At 54.9% G+C, this 16,309-nt stretch overlaps 1 protein-coding gene across 9 annotated transcripts in view; it reads right to left on the bottom strand.

Moving 5' to 3' along the window:
- Positions 1–7,027: 7,027 nt before the first annotated feature.
- LOC308656718 (uncharacterized protein) overlaps positions 7,028–16,309 on the bottom strand; it is a 42,344-nt gene continuing 33,062 nt past the window's right edge. For all 9 annotated transcript variants that reach the window (XR_014023779.1, XR_014023780.1, XR_014023781.1 and 6 more), the window contains one exon: positions 7,028–7,528. The gene's annotated coding sequence lies outside the window, so the exon portion shown is untranslated. The remainder of the gene's footprint in view (positions 7,529–16,309) is intronic.

Below are 16,309 nucleotides of genomic sequence, written 5' to 3'. Positions count from 1 at the left end.
AGCCAAGCAGGTGCTCTACACTGAGCTACACACCCTCTTTAATTTTTATTTTACTTTGAGACAGGGTCTTGCTAACTTGCCTGGGCTAGCCTTGAACTTGTGATCCTCCTGACTCAGTCTCCTGAGTAACTGGGATTGCGGGCGTGCGTCACCACTCTCAGATAAGCTGTGACTCTTAGCACGGGCTGGGAAAGGAGGTAAGAGCTGGGAGCATCCCCTCTTCCCGTGAAGCCTTTCAGAACCTTCCAGACAATGTAAAAGATCTTTTGAATTATAAAAGCGGATCAAATGTGGGTCAAACTAGGCAGAAAATCCTGGCTTTAAGGCAAATGGGATTAAAAGAAAACTTTCAATAAATAGAACTGTATGTCACTCATGCACACAACACACTATATGTGCTATCTCGACGGGAACTGCTTACCTAAGTGTTGAGTTGGCAGACTGTCTTTTGTGTGCTGCTGCTTACTATCTGTCCCTGCAGAATGTATGCTTGATAAGGCAGGGACACAGTTTACTTTGTGCAATGTCTGCCGAATATATGGTAGGACCTCCGTCAGTATTTGTGGAATGAATGATGGGACTATGGGGCAGCCAGCTTATGAAGATAGGCAGGTCAGCTACCCTGGAGGGTGACCCCGCACATTCTTGTTCTCATTGGCTTCTCCCAAGATTCGACCATTTCCTTTATTTATGAATGTAGGCAACACCTCTCAGGAGAGTTTTGTTTCTTGTTTTAGCAGTCCCCGGGATTCACAATAGACATTAGGCGTGGTGGTGACTGTAGTTCCAGCTATTTGGGAGGCTGAGGCAAGAGGATCGCTTGAGCCCAGGAGTTTAGATTCAGCCTGGGCGACAGTGAGCCCTCGCTTCAAAAATTAAATAAGTAAATAAATTAATAAATATGAAAGAAGGAAACATCATAGATGTTTTCATATCATATTGCAGTTGTTGCAGACTCTCAAATACCATTAGTTCTTAGCACTATTTTTAAATCACAATTGTTATTAGACCAGATAAAAGAGGCACCTGTGAGGCCCTATACCAATTTTGGTTTTATTTTGTAGTTCAAGAATTGTATTTGGCTGTAATTGATTAGCTTTGTAATCCCACTCTACTTTATGTCTTTATCCCAAGGGTCCACAGGCTTTGGTGGACTGGCAGGGAGTCTGTGGTATACCAAGGTTAAGAGCCTGCTGGGAGGGCTGGCCTCCCTGCCCTTCCAAGGTCAGGCCTGGGACAGGGTGATTCACACCCAGATAGCCGGTCACCTTTGTGCCCGTAGTGCCACCTGACAACCACAAGGGGGCGCTACACACCCCATGTAAGACTCCCCCTCCAGCTACACCTCCTCCCCTTCCAGCTACACCTCCTCCCTGTAGCCAAGACAGGTTTGGGGGCCCAGATGGGCATCAGAATCTCTTAAGAGCATTTCTTCTTTCTTCCTTCTCCTCTCCCTCCCTTTCCTTCTCCTTCTCCTGTCTTTCTGTTATGGAAAATTTCAAACATGTACAAAAGTCTATGAATCTCTAGGGAGCCACAAGCCGGCTTCAACAGCAATGGCCTCACCACCACCCTCACTTTTTCTTCTACACCTGCCTGGGGAGCCCCTGAGGGTCCAGGCACCCAGGAGAGGGAATCAGAGTCAGCCTTCACCAGGCTCTCAGGCCGACGGCAGCCTGTGTCTTAGGCCTGGCTCCTGCCCCTCCTGCTCCGGTGTCTGACCCCAGTCCTCCGGCTCACACTCATCTCCTCCGGCTCTGCCCCCAGGAACTGGGAACAGCTGACTCTCGCTCTGCCCAGGCTCTTCCGGTGGTATCTGAAAGCCAGCGAAGTAAGTGCCCTCAGCCTCATGCCCTTGGGTGACCTCCAGGGCCATCCTGCGGGCAGCGAGTCCCAGTGTGTGGGCTCTTCCCTGGGGCTGGCAGCTCATCTCAGAGGGCACCATTGAAACGTTCAGGCGTGATTGTGGAGGGTCCAGGAAGATCCCTCTGTGACCCCCCCCCATTTATATGTTGGGGTCCCAACCCCCAGGACCTCAGAATGTGACTGTGATTAGAGGCAGGGTCTTTCAAGAGGTGATTAGGTTAAAATTGGTCATTCGGATGACCCTTATCCAACATGGCCCTAGTCCAAGTGTCCTTACAACAAGAGGCCACTTGGGTAGGGACACATGGGGAGGAGTGTAGGAGGACAGAGAAGTCACCTGCAAGCCAAGCAGAGACACCTTGGAAGGAGCCCACCAGACACAACTCATCTCAGATTTCCAGCCTCCAGAACCGTAGAGAATGGATTTCTGTAGTTGAAACTGCCCAGTCTGTGGGGCTCTGTTATGGCAGCCCCCAGAAAATCGTCCACTTCCCAGATGGCCCCAAGAAAATCCTTTCCTAATTCTGATGAACCATCCGTGCAGTTCTGACTGGTTCCAGCCCCGTGCCTAGAAGGGGGTTCTCTAGTTCCTGTCTGCTGGCAGCCCTGGCCTTGGTGGGATGGAGATTTCCCACCCCACGCAGCCCCACTGACTGTGACCCTGTTGGGAAGTGGGTACCAAGTCCTGCTCCCACCCGGGGTGCGAGTTCTGATGTGGACAGCGGAGTTCTTGTGGCCTCAGCCTGGCACCCTGGGAAGCCTGTGGCCCAGCACCGTCACCCAGCCACAGGGCCCAGGGAGGCGGTACAGGCCACGCACCAAAAGCCAGGTCTGCTGTTAGCAGATAGCAAAGAGGAACAGAACACAGTGATGCCACCAGGAGCCACCGCGTCACCACGTGCCCTCTTGGTCCCCTTTGTGCCCCTCGGACAAGACACCACACACTGGCTAGTTTAGAAAGACAAATTTATTTCTTATAGTTCTAGAAGTTGAGAAGGCGAGATCAAGAGGCCAGGGTATCTGGCGAGGGGCCTCTTGCTGTGTCACCCCACAGCAGAAGGCCAGGTGGCAGGAGTTGGGGGGAAGATCCGGTGAGGAAGGAGAGACGGACACAGCTCAGCTCCCCCTTCCATGGTGACCACATCCCTGTGTTCACCCCCCTTCACGGCCGAATCCTCAGGCCCAGCTCCCCACACCGTTGCCTTGGGGATTCAGTTTCCCACCCAGGCTTTGTGGGGGACACTTGGAACCCCAGCAGTTTCTAACAACCACCCGGCCCCTCTGATCTGAGCCGAGCCGAAGCTTCCCAGCCATGGGGGAGGCTATGCGGGGCTCCTACGCTGCCATCTCCCTATCTCTGCTCTTCTCTCTGGATCCCGGGTGCAGGGGTTCAGTGGTTTCAGACAGGCAAGGCAGCTCCACCGGGTGTGGCTGAGGAGGCCCCCCGCGAGGGCCCAGCAGGAGGGGGGCCTGGGGTTCAATCCCCCCACCCCACAGCCTAAAGTTACTTACTGAGAGGCAGACGGGGTCACCTGAGACTTCTACTTTGGTATGGAAATGCCTCATGACAGGATGCTTGTATTGCTGGGAGAGATCAGGGAACCGGGGGAGTCCCCGCGCAGCCTGAAGAGCCGCTATGGGAAAGCTTGGGGTGCACAAAAAGCCTCTCTCGGCTGAAGGCTACCAGGACCCTCGTAGTCACCAATTTATTTTGAGCTTTCTGGTTCTGGCCTAGGAGGAGGAGGGGCTTGTCTAAAGTGACTCTAGGTGACCTGGCCTTGGGGGGGGGGCGATGGACACAGCGAGGTCTATGGGGATGAAGGATGAAAGTCCATTTCTCCCCCTCCTCTTTCCACAGCAGTGGGTCAGGGGACTCTGGGGAACCCAAGCAAAAAGATTGGGTTCCAACTGGAAAGAAAAGGCAGCTTGAGAACAGAGGGAGACCAAGGCCAGTCCAGGGGCATCTTGGTGGGAGCCCTGGGCCTGCATCTGCTTCCCCCAAACACCGGGCAGTGCTGCGTGGAGAGGAGCAGACACTGGGCAGCAAGCCACCAGGTGCTCTGGGGCCCCTGGACATGCCTGGCCAAGCACCAGGGAGGAGAGGTGCAGAATCAGTACTTCCATTTTGACAGAATCCCCCACCCCACACACCAGTTAGGGCCCCTGATCCTGAAGACAGCCCAGAAGACGGTGGTAAAGTTCATTTCTAGATTACTCTGCCAATTTGCAAACCTATGCTTGGAAAACAAAAGATGATTTGGTTTTAAATATTCTGGAAAATCACAATCTGCTTACTTCAGGGTCGTCTGTGCCTCAGTTTCTGCTCTGGGAAAACGGGACTGTATATTGACACTGCATTATTATGACCTGGAGTGGGGAGAGCTCAATGCTCCCACTGGGTTTTAAGAACACTGCGGGGTTCCCTCTGACCATCCGCCAGATCAGGAGGCAACACCACCCTGCAGCTCACTTGTCAAGGGGCCCCACCCAGAGCACTGAGGGTGCTCACCTAGAGGAAATGTGTCTTCAAAGCTCCCCGTGCCTGGCTGTGTTCCAGTGTAAATGTGCGTGTGCACACATGGATACACTCTGTTTTTAATTAGCATTTATTCTGGAATAATTCTAGATTTATAGAAAACCCGCAAAGGATAGCAGAGTTTCCTCGTACCCTTCACCCTGTTCCCTCTGATGTTGGCGCCTTACATCACCACTGCACCTTTGTCAAAACTCTGAAATGGACCGTGAGGGGCTGGGTGTGTAGCTCAGTGGTGGGGTGAGCGCGGGGAGCAAGCCAGGCCCTGGGCTCCAGCCCCAGCACCACAAGGAAGAGAAGGAAACCGACGTCAGTGCAGCACTTTTAACTGAAGACTTCTCTGGATTTCACTAGTTTTTCTACTCATCTCTCTTTCTCTTTTTTTTTTTCTTTGCTCCAGAATCTGATCCAGGATAACACCACATTTAGTCAAAAGTCAATATGTTCTTTCTTGTTTTTGAGACAGGGTCTCACTAAGTTGCCCAGGCTGGCCTTGAACTCGCAATCCCCCTGCCTTAGCCTCCAGGGTAGCTGGTATTACAGGCATGTACCATCGAGCCCACCTCTTAAATATGTATGTTTTAACTTAATTTTTTTGGAGGGGGGGCAGTTTGGGGATTGAACTCAGGACTCTGCATGAAGCATACACTCTACCACTGAGCTATATCCCCATCTTTAACACGTTATTTCAAAAAGACTCATAGATTGATAAGCAATTGCAAATTAAAAATGTAGAGATCCTGTGTACCCTTCACCCAGTTTCCTCCAATGCTAACATCCTGTGCATAAGATAACAAAACTGTGAAGTTGATATTGGTATAAACCACAGAGTACATTAAGTACATATGCATATAAATACTTAAATATATATGTGTGCATGTATATTTCTTTGTTTTGTTGTGGTATTGCAGATTGAACTTGGCAGGGTGTGGGGCACTCTACCATTGAGCTACATTCCCAGCATTTTTAATTTTTTTAAAATTTTGAGACCCAGAGTGTTGCTAAGTTACCCAGGCTGGCCTCAAACTTGTGATCCTCCAATCTCAGCCTCCTGAGTAGCTGGGGTTACAGGTGCATATTACTGCACCCAGAGAGTTTAAACCAAATATTCTTTTAAACCTCACTCTGCCTTGAAGCCAAGATCAAACCCCCACCCCCACCCCAGACCTAAGATTTGCATCTGAACTCTACAGCCTCCATCCTTAAGTTCAACCATGAAATTCTTTTTTTGGTGGTGGTGGGGGATCAAACCTGAGGCTTAGTGTAGGCTAAACTCCCATTTACCCACCCAACCCACAACCATACAATTCTTGATCTCTTTCCAACTTTCCAATGACCGACTTTCAAGAATCTCCTCATACATTCCCCAAAGGAAGTGTGTGTGTGTGTGTGTGTGTGTGTGTGTGTGTGTGTGTGAGAGAGAGAGAGAGAGAGAGAGAGAGAGAGGGAGGGAGAAACAGCCCTCTGTCCCAATCCATTCGCCTTCTGTCTTCTAGAATCTTTTAGAAAGATAAAGAGCTAAATCTATACCCAAGTAGTACATCTCTTCTTCAGCTGTCAGTACAAACACAGCAGAACCTCTCCTGACTGCTCTGAATCACCCTACAGTCAAGTTCTGTTTGAAGCAGAGACTGTCTTCCCGATTCCTTACTTACTCTCCAGGCACTGCTCAGCTGAATTCTCCGAGGACAGCTTTTCTTGGTTTTATACTGGCAAAAGTGAAAGCCCAGCTACATAGGAAAGAGGTCTCCTGCGAAGGAGTTCACTCGAACTCAAATTAAGTGGCCAGTGGGATCGCGCACCAAGAGTGTGGTCCCTTCCCTTTAAAGATGCAGGGCCCTGCGTCAGCCTCGGGTCGGGGAAGGCCCACATTCTTTACTTCTGCCGAAAACTGGGAAAAATGTAAAGACTTTGGCTTGAAGCAGTTCTCTATGCTGCCTCGGTCAAAACTCCCGGGAGGAATCTGAGTGTGGTCTGTCCCAGCGGCCAGCATTCCAGGACTTCACCGGCCCCACTGCAGCCCACGCCCGCCCCCCCCCCCCCCAGGGCTGGAGGCCCGAGGGACTTTGTGGCCGAGTGGGCACAGGGCAATCTGATGTGCAATTACAAAGGGACCCTCTGTGCTCCAGTCTATTTAAGGAAAAAGAGAGCGGATCCCTCAGGGGCTGGGTGCTGAGGAGTGGGGCCAGAAACTCCCCCTCCAGCCCGAGAGAAAGGGAGGAGGTGAGACCCTGGAAACTCCCTGCCCGGCCTCGGAGTCTCGCCCAGTGTCAGAATGGAAACAGGCTCCTCTTCCAGCCGGCACGAGGAAGCAGGGTGACAGGCAAGAGAGCAGAGATGGGGTCCCGCAGGTGCCCTGGACAGAGGAGTCCTGGGCAGAGGCTGGAAGGGGACCAGGGCAGGGGCATACTGAGGCTGGGGTCACACAGGTGCCGTCCCTGGCCTGCATCAGTGGCCTGGGAGGCTCCCCACCTTTGGTGCCACATGGACCTTGGAGGATTGTCTTGGTCATTGGGGTCCAAGGAGTAAGCCTCTGACCTCGGCTTCACCTCTTGGGCTTGGGTGAATTTCTTTTTTTCTGGTATGGGGGGTTGAACCCCGAGCGCATAACCACTGAGCCATATCCCAGGCTTTTTTGTATTTTATTTAGAGATGGGGGTCTCACTGAGTTACTTAGGACCTCACTAAATTGCTGAGGCTGGCTTTGAACTCCTGATCCTCCTGCCTCAGCCTCCGGAGCTGCTGGATTACAGCCGTGCACCACCACGCCCGGCTCATTCAGAGGAGTTTCTGTAAGGACAGACTTGAAAACGAGGGGACAGAGAGGCGGAGCCCTCGGGGTCAGAGCCAAGGGGATAAGGCACGGGACCCACTCGGGGGTCATCACAACGTCTGGAGGCCACAACTGTGCCATGTCTGAGACCTGAGAAGCCACCCGGTGTCTTCCCTCTGGGTCCTCTGCAGGCTGGGTCCAGCTCCTGATGCCATGGCAGACAGGTGGCCACAGTACAGTGGCCCCAAGTAGGCGTCTGGGGGAGGAGCCAGTGGGTTGTCAGTTGGGGTTCCTTGGGGAGCCTTTATCATGAGCCACCAGTGTCACTGCTGCCAACAGCCTCGGCCTGGAGTTAGCTGAAAAGGAAAATTCTCCGAGCAGTCACATCTCCCAAAGCCCCAAGCGGTGCGCCCTGGGGTTGCCAAGGGAGCCCAATCCTGGGGGAGGGTGTGTCCACTCTCAGGCACGCTGCAGAGCAGCCTGCGGGCGGGCCATCCCTGAGGATGCTGGCCAGAGGTCAGGGAGGAATTCCCCAGCCGGAGGTCTGGGGGCTAAGCCCGGCGCCCCGCCCGTCACCGGCACCCTCGGCCACCCCTCCTCCTGGGGCTTCCGCTTCCTCCTCTGAAGGTGGAAAACACCTCTCCTGCTCACGACCTAACGACCTAACGCCTAACACGCTGGGGCAGGCTGTCACTGAGGAGTGCGGAGTCCCTGGGTGCAGACTCCTCCCAGCCAGCAGTGGCCCACGCCCCAGCCCACTCCTGCTGCCCTCAACAGCCCTAAACAGGCCGCTCCAGGGGCCCTAGGGCCCCCTGTCCCCAGCAGCCCTCCCCCCGCGGCGTGACAGGCAGAGCTCAGGGTCCTGGCGTCCGTCCGGTGTCCAGGCGGCTCCGGCTTGTCTTCCCTCTGGCCCAACAACGTGCAGCACTTCTAGGGCAGTATACTTGCTGATTGCTTCCTTCACTATTACTCACAACAACCAGCTAAGACACTGCCAAAGAAACACTCACAGCTGGCCTGTCCGTGCGTCCCAAGTGGCTGGGGGCAGACCTGGGCTGCCCCCCAGGACCTGTGGAGAGGAAGGAAAGCGGGGGAGCAGAGGGAGGCTGCAGGAGAAAGCTGAGGGCCACAGACCCCAGGGCTGGCCCACCACAAGCTGACCAGGAGGGGAAAAGACAGGATGTCACTGGAAGAGAAAAAGTCGGGAGGAAAAACTCATTTTACAGTTAGTATGGCTGGGGGTGGTGACGCAGCATGCCTGTCATCCAGCAACTCAGGAGGCTGAGGCAGGAGGATCACAAGTTCAAGGCCAGCCTCAGCAACTTAGTAAGACCCTAAGCAACTTAGTAAGACCCTGTCTCATAAAGTCAAAAGGGCTGGGAATGGTGCTCAGTGGTTAAACACCCCTAGGTTCAACCCCAGTGCCAAAAAATAAAAATAAAAATAAGCACTGTGAAGGGAGAGCCCTGGAGTTCTGCTACAGAGCCTGATGCAGAAGTGGCAGATGAAGAGATACATTGCAAGGAACTGGCCCAGATGACTGGGGGAGGTCAGGCAAGTCTGAAGTACACAGGACAGGCTGGGGCTGGGGACTGGCCATCACTGCCACAGTTCACAAGTGGCATTTTTTTCTTCCTTGGGAAATATTAGTGATTGGAAGAGGCCCACCAACATGGTAGAGGACAACCTCCTTCGCTCCTAGACAGTGATTGTAGAAGTCACTGCATCCTCAAAATACCTCTGCAGCTGCAGCTCGGTTGGTGTTTGGCTGAATCACAAGGTACTACAGCCTGGCCAAGTTGGCACAGAAAATGGACCATTACACATAGACTGCTTTAAGATCCGTGGCTGAGCTGGGGTGTAGCTCAGTGGTTGAACACTTGCCTGGCATATAAGGCCCTGGGTTCCGTCCCCAGTGCTGCAAGAAAAAAAAAAAAAAGTCATTTGACTAATTGCCTTGGCTGCAGACCACTGATGGGACGGTTGCTCTCTGCGTGACGTGGGCGTGGTGGGGTGTTCTTAGGAAGTCCAAGGTGACCCCTGTCAGCATGGGACTCCCACCCTGAATTTCCAGCAAGGTGGTGCAGCTAAAAGCGGGCTCAAGAGAGCCGGTGGCCTGGCTACCCAAGAGGAGAAAGCCCCTTGGAGACTCCTGCACACGTTCAGAAGGACACAGGACGTAAGTGTGGGTCGTGTGGGAGTTGACTCTTCCTTTCATCTTCCTCCCCAAATGGTGAAGCCAGAAGATTTGGGTTGAAAAGCCGGCCAGGCTGGACCTAATCGTGACCTCAGCATGGGGGGAAACGCCCCAGTAGGTCAAATTCTATCCCAGAGGCAAATTCCCACAGAGTGTGTTTCTCGCCTGGAGCGGAGCTGTCAGCGTCACTGCCCAGAAGCCTTGGAAACGCAGCCCTAGCCCCACACCCAGAGGGTCTGATTCGGCCCATACCCAGTCACCTGCCCCCAGTAAACATGGACAAGCGGGAACCCAGGGCATCGGCTGGGTTCTCCCTCTCTGGACTCCCAGGTGCAGGACCCTGAATGCTGAAAACAGAGGCCACATGGAAGCTATGGACTGGTGACCAGGGGGACCTGTGGATGCAGGATGCTGGCCCACCCAGAGCTAGAGGTGGAGAGGTGGCAGGGTGGGCTCCGGCCTCTCACCACACAGGCCCAGCCCTGCAGGGGGAGCCGGGGCGATGGGGATGGTGGCAGGGCCCATGTCTCAGGGATAGGGCCTCCTAACCCCCAGCAATGACTCGAGCAGACACCAACCACCAAGGGCAAGGCCAAGTCCTCGACCCACCTCAGCTCAGAATCAGTCCCAAGGGAAAGCCTGGTCCAGAAAGGCCAAAGGCACCTCGGGAGGCCCCAGCCGATCCCAGGCTCAGCAGGGCCCCCACCCGGTTCCCAAACAGAGCCCGCTTCTGCCTCAAGGCGCTGACCCGGGAAGGTGTCTGACCACCATGTCTGCTGCCCCAGGCACCAGGGGGTCGGGAGGGCGCTCCTTCCTCCTGCCCCTGAGTCCAGGGCCCTGGGATGGAGAGGACCGTTCGGAGTCACAGAGAGGAGGCCAGGAATCAAGGCAAAGGTGGGTCCCGGTCAGGACGTCGGTCCGAGTGTGTCTCCTCAAGTCTGAAAGGCCACGTCAGCTGACGTCTTTGACCTAGTGGAACTTTCTGGAATCTGCAGCCAGGGTCCAAGTGAACACACTCAGATGAAATCACAGGCTTCTTCCCCTGGAGCGCTCCAGCCTGGCCACCAGGCGGCTTCCGCGCCTCGACATGGACACTGGGAAGGCCTGGAGCTCAGCTGGGAGCCTGGGGTTGTCTTCTCCTCCTCCTCCTAACAGGGCTGCCACCGTCACCAGGGCAGTGTCCTCTCCTTCACGCTACAGAAAAGTTGACTGCGGTCACGGTGCTCTTGGACGCTGGGGTTCCCGAGAACGAAGGAGCCCCTGCTCTGCCCCCGGCTCTTGGACACTCAGGTTCAACGGGAAGACAGCCGATGCCCTGGGCCTCGGGGAGCCAGCTGTCCACAGTCAGGGGACGAGAAAGCGGCCGTGGGAAGGCCTGCAGCGGGGAGGGGTCCCCAGGGTGATGGCAGGTCACACGCCTCGGGGGAAAGTGGGGCTGGCAGAGGGACTGGGGCTGACAGCGTGAGGGGCTCAACCTGCTGACACCGTGGTGGCAAAGTGACCAAGGAGGAGGGGACAGGCTGGAGGGAGGGCCTGTGGCCCCAGGAGGACCTGCTCTATTTCGGGAGCAAGGGAGCCCTGGGGGGTGGACGGATCTTCCAGAGCTGTCCTCTGAGTCCCACCAGCTATCGCACGGGGCACTGAGACACCTGGGAGCTGCACCCTGCTCACGCACTCCTTGAGCTGTCCCCAACTGTCCCCTGTGCCGCAACCCTCGCTTCTGCTCAAACCGTGGGCGTCAGATTGGGAGCACGTGGGGTCACCTCCTCACCCTCTACTCACATGTCTTCCAGCAGCACCTAATGCAACAAGGACGCAGAACAGATGGCGAACATGCGATTATGTCCCCAGAAGCTCCTGTGTTGAGTGGCCTCCCATGGAGGTCACCCAGGCCCAAAGGCACAGCCCAATGGCACAGTCTGCATGAGAAAACCAAACTCAGGTGTCCCTCTGATCCCAGCCCATGTGAGCACAGAGATGGCTGCAGTGCCCGCTAAGGAGAGGTTCAAGGGCAGCGCGGCACAGCCAAAGGCCACAGCAGGTGGCTCTGGAGGAAAGGCCACACTGTGGAAGACACCCGGCAAGGCAGGGCTGGGACCTCTCTTAAAAGACCTCCAATAGCAAAGCCCTCCCACACTCTGCAAGGCAGGTCACCCTGGGAACCAGCGGGTCAAGCCAAGTCAGGTCTGGAGAAAGGACGTGCTGAGGATGGCCCTGGCTTTGACCCCAACTCCCAGCAGGCTCTAAGAGGGGCCTGGGAGGCTCAGCTGAGCTGAGATCTTCTTGTGCTTCACAGGGACATTTGAAGGAATTCTGTAGCCCCTTGCATAGAGCTCCTCTGGAAAACCTGTCCCCGGGCAGGAAGGTGACTGTGGCTGCAGGGAGCTTCTGAGACCCTGTCACAGCCTCGCTGACTTCTGTCCAGGTCAGGAAGTCTGCCTCCTTGAGTGTGGCACCTCCTTGGGTTTTTGGGGTTTTGTTTTATTTTTATTTATTTTTTTTTGTGCTGGGTCTGAACCCAGAGCCTTGTGCTTGCAAGGCAAGCACTCCACCAACTGAGCTATGTCCCCAGCCTGTGGGGGTTGTTTTTTATTTTTATTTTACAGTACTAGGGATCAAACCCAGGGGTGCTCTCCCAGGGAACTACATCCCAAGCTCTTTTGATTTTTTTATTTTGAGAAACTGTCCCATTAAGTTGCCCACCCTGGCCTTGAACTTGCCGTCCTCTTGCCCCAGCCTCCTGAGCTGCTGGGATTACAGGCACTGGCCACTGTGCCCAGCCTTGACTTGAAAGTTCTGAGCCTCTGAAGTGCCCACTGGGCCTGGGTCTCCCAGCACCGGCTTTCCCAGTGGGGGCCACCACCCTTGTTACCCCTCACCCCTAAGTTTCAGGAGCCAGCTGGGCTGCCCAGGAGAAGAGCGTGCTGCAGGGAGCAGGTGATGTGGGCCACGGCCGATCCCCACAGCATCCCTGGGTGAGCGGCCGACAGGCTTGCTGGCGCTTTGGGGCTGCTGGCCAGAAGCCCGTGGCCTCTGCCTTCTGCAGAGCTGGGAGACTCACTCTAGCACCTCTTAGTATTTAGGACTCTATTGAGGTTCAGAAAAAAAAAAGAAAGAAAGAAAGAAAAAAAGAAATAAAAAGAAGAAAAGACCAAAAAAAAAAAAAAAAAAAAAGCTCAACTACTTGAAAATCAGCAGCTCAGATGCCTCCTGGGAAGAAGGATCTTCCTGGGAAGCAAAAGTCTAAAACTTTGCATTAATAATTTCATAAAAAGGAGGGCGATGTGTGTGTGTGTGTGTGTGTGTGTGTGTGTGTGTGTGTCTGGGGAGGGAGAGTTACCATATTGCCCACAGTTGGAACTTTAAATAAATCTAATTTTCCCAAGTAGAGATGCTCTGGGTGCTGGCCCCTGACCCACGCCCTGTCTTCTCCCTGCTCATAGATGGATTTGCTCCAGGATCTCGTCTTTCTCCCCAGGTGCCTCCAGAAGCCGTAGCTAACCCATCGCTAACCCATTCCCCTGCCACTCGTTGGTCTGGAGCTGGGCAGGAGACCTGATGCTGGCCAATGAGGTAGGCGGGAAAGCCTTTGGCCTGTGGGAAAGTTGTCCCCCCACTCCTAACAAGAGACCCCTGGAAGAGCCTGAGGGGAGGGAGCTGGCAGGATGTGAAGCCAGCAGGCTGAGCCTGGCAGAACAGAAGCAGAGAGCCCCAATCCTGATGTTCGTGGGCCTCGGGGTGTAACCCACTGTGAAGCTGCCCACTTCCAGACTTCTTGTTTTATAAAATTAATGTTCAGGGGCTGGGGACGTCGCTCAGTGCTGAAATGCATGCCTACATTTGCAAGGACCAGAGTTCCATCCCCAGCACTGAAAAAAGAACGTTCTGATGAATTAAGTCATTTTGAGTGAGATTTTCTTTTACTTGTGCCTGAAGGAAACTTTATTGGTCTATCCCATGATCTAAGCCGTTTGAGCCTCAGAAATTGCCCTGGAATTAAAAAATACAAAGGCAAATCTCATAACCAATAACGCCTCGTCACAGAGGGTTCACTTAGCAGCCAACCCAGCTTCCCTGTCCTCTCCCTGCAGCGTACACCACGCGAGGGATGTTTCAGGAAAGCCTCTGAGCACTGTGGGTCACGGGGGCCTGAGCCTCTGGGCTCAACAAGATTGGGTGACGTTCCATGACAGTGGCAGAGAGGAGAGGGCACAGCTGGGTCAACGCAAGATGGTGAATACGCTTCCAATGACACCAACTAGGAAAAGAGTCCTCATCTTGGGTGGGACACCGTGAGCTTATGCTCCACCAGAACAGACCAGAACCCCCCCCCCCCAAGACTGTCTAGGGGAACAGACGTGGTGGGGCGAGAATGCCGGACCCTGGGCTCTCAGTCCAGCCTCCACAGGAGAGATTGCAAAACTTTAAAGTGGAGAGCAGACCCAGTGAGTCTCAGAGGAAGCCCAGCACTCCCGTGTTTCCCTGAGTAGAAACTGAGAGAAGCACCCAGAAAAGCCACGTGGGGAGGCTGAGCCGAGGCTTGCTCACCCCAATCCCCCTCTGGAAGGAGAAGCCCACATCACAGCAATGGAGTCCTCCCTGGCTCTCAGCCGCACTCACAAACCCTCCTGGTTTCTGAACCTCAATGTGCCCTTAAGCATGAAGAGATTTGCCTTTCAGAACCAAGGACCTGAAAATCAGAAATGCTCTCGGGACACCAAGGATCACCAAGGCCACATTTCTACACACGAACACGACACATTCCTCTCCAAGCAAATTCGTGAACGCCCCGTTCCAAAGGCGTTTTCTCACGATGGGAGTGTTCCCCGAAGGTGCCATTGAACGAAAGCAGCAGAAAAAAGAAAAGGGCAGGTCACTTGCTTTGTGGGCCGAAGGAGGGCCCACGGAGGCTGGGGACAGGGGCTGGGGACGGCAGCCGGGCAGGCTGGCTCCACCTGTCTGACCTGCTCGGCTGGCTGCTTCCTCACAGCCTGGCACAGCTGCAGGGGGCTGGGCTGGCTGCCAGCACCTGTCCCCTCCTCCTGCTCCCACCCTGTGACCTGCCCCTCAGCGAAGCAGGCTCTGGAACATCTCTCTTCTGAGTCATCTGGGTTTAAACCCAAAGCTCATAGAGAGAAAGAACAAAGGGAGAGGGAGAAGGGAGGGGAGAGAGGAAAAATCCAGCCCCATGCCTGACGGCAGTGCCCTGGGGCTGATGGTGGAGGTGAGGCCGGGTGGGGCCAGGAGCCGCTGAGCAGTGACTGTCAGGGCCAGGGCTGCTCTTTCCCTCTGGGTGACTATTTTGGGAAAGCAGCTTCACTCTGGCAGGCAGCAGACTGGCTACCCGACAGAGGAATCTGGCAGACTCTGAGCTCTCCAGGCCGTGGGCAGGTAAAGGCAGGAAGAGCGGCCCTGGAGAGCAAAGCCCAAGTTCCAGTTGAGCCTGGCACCCCCCGAGCTCTGGCTTGTAAAAGGAGGACCCGGCCTGGCGCATTAACCAGGGGCCGGGGGCACAGGGCCTAGCAACGCCACCCGTACCATCCTGCCATCCCTGACGGGCAGATTTTACTTCTCTTCCCCTTCACCCTCTGGCCCAAGTTGATGGGAGCATCTGAACACACAGCCCTGTCTGGGAGGAAGGTCACAGACACTGTCCATGCCTGAGGCGGGGCCAGCCTGGCATCTGACTTCCAGGCCAATGGCTGCTCAAGTCCAATTGCGTGCTTCTGAGCCAAGAAGCCTCTCCTCTGGGTGCCACAGCTGAATAGGGACAGTGAGGGCACCCTGACATCTCTCAATAATTAGGATTTTCCAGTGCAGGGTGGGAGCTCGGCTCAAAGCCCAATGAGGAAACCTGTTTTCCTAAGGAGGCAGAGAGGCAGAGAAAGAGGCACGAGAGAGGAGCCGCCATGGAATTCAGATGAGCTGACCTCCTTGCTCCCTGGGGACAGGAAGCTGCTTGCTGCCCGCTGTGACCAGGCAGGTCTTCAACTGAACCTCAGGGTGTGTCCACCTTCAGAGCAACACTGGGTTTTGCAAAGCCCCAGCTCAAAGCCAGAACTTGGGCTGTTGTCCCAAGAGGACAGGCGAACACACAAGCCCTTGCCCTAGGGACCCAGTGCTCAGCAGTGGGCTGGGACCCTGGGCAGTGGCTGGGACCAGACTCCTCCTTGCCATCAATAGGCAGAACTTTGTTTTTTTCTGCTAGTTCCAGGTCAGAGGCCTTAAGAAAATCCCTCAACCACTAGCCAACCTCAGCCTGCCCCGGCTCTCAGATCAGCCACTGGTCACGGAGCAAAGGCCCAAACTCGCAAGAGGGAAACGTCTGGTGTCAAGAAGACGGCACCGCAAAGGTGTTCCTGAGAGCAGGCGCGGCATGCCCTTAGCTAAAAAGGAAGTAGAGGATTTCTGTCTCCAATTTAGTTAAAAAAAAAAAAAAAAAGAATCTTCTGGATTTGCATACCAAGTCCCATGGTAAGTCATCTGGGATCCCCCAACATCGCAAGGCTGCCTGTGGTTAGTGCTGGTGAGTCAGCAAAACCCAGGACCAAGCCCGATGAGGTCAGCCTTTTGAGAAAGGAACAAAGGGAACTGCTCTGAGCGGCTGCTCAGGATGCTGGAGCCCGGCCACAGAAGGCCGCTGTTGGAGCCTCCGACCCGCTACTCAATGAGGATGATTTTGGCCTCCAGGGGCCTTTGGCAGCACCTGGAGATGTGTCTGGTTGTCACCTGGGTCGGGCACCACTGCACCTGGCGGGTGGAGGCCAGGGGTGCTGCTCGCATCCTGCAGTGTACAGGTCCTGCCCGTGGCCAAGGGTCAGCAGCTCTGCCGTTGAGAGGCAGCTCCAGTGCCTGAAAACCCTTCTCTCCTCTTTGGTGGTCCTAGGCAAATGGTCACCTGTAGTCACTGATATGACCCTCAGCCAAGACGGCCTCTGTC

Source organism: Spermophilus citellus (genome assembly GCF_964194105.1).
Source record: "Spermophilus citellus genome assembly, chromosome: 9".
NCBI classification, from domain to species: Eukaryota; Metazoa; Chordata; class Mammalia; order Rodentia; family Sciuridae; genus Spermophilus; species Spermophilus citellus.
Note: the sequence above shows the minus strand (reverse complement) of the source record. Positions and strands in the feature narration are given on the sequence as shown.